Source organism: Papaver somniferum, unplaced genomic scaffold (genome assembly GCF_003573695.1).
Source record: "Papaver somniferum cultivar HN1 unplaced genomic scaffold, ASM357369v1 unplaced-scaffold_13007, whole genome shotgun sequence".
In the NCBI taxonomy this organism is placed as follows: Eukaryota; Viridiplantae; Streptophyta; class Magnoliopsida; order Ranunculales; family Papaveraceae; genus Papaver; species Papaver somniferum.
This window is the reverse complement of record NW_020622168.1, coordinates 1-275: the sequence shown is the minus strand read 5'-3', so window position 1 is coordinate 275 and position 275 is coordinate 1. Positions and strand designations below refer to the sequence as shown.

Below are 275 nucleotides of genomic sequence, written 5' to 3'. Positions count from 1 at the left end.
GGAGACGTGTTAAGTAGTAAAATTGGTGAGAAACTTTCAGCAATCGATCATACCAGCACTAATGCACCAGAACCCATCAGAAATCTGCAGTTAAGCGTGCTTGGGCGAGAGTAGTACTAATATGGGTGACCTCTTGGGAAGTCCTCGTGTTGATTGCCTTTTTTATCTTTTTTACTTTTTTTTTTCGCCGGTTTTTCTTATGGAGGCTAGTGACTAGTTAGAAAGCGGGTTACACGAGATAAGATGGAATTTTTATCTCGTGATATATGGGAGGG

At 41.1% G+C, this 275-nt stretch overlaps 1 non-coding gene across 1 annotated transcript; it reads left to right on the top strand.

Annotated features, from left to right (window-relative positions):
* The first annotated feature begins 39 nt into the window (after window positions 1-39).
* On the top strand, window positions 40-158 carry LOC113332231. The gene has a single exon (XR_003351405.1). It is a non-coding gene; the product is annotated as a 5S ribosomal RNA (ribosomal RNA).
* The last annotated feature ends 117 nt before the right edge of the window (window positions 159-275 follow it).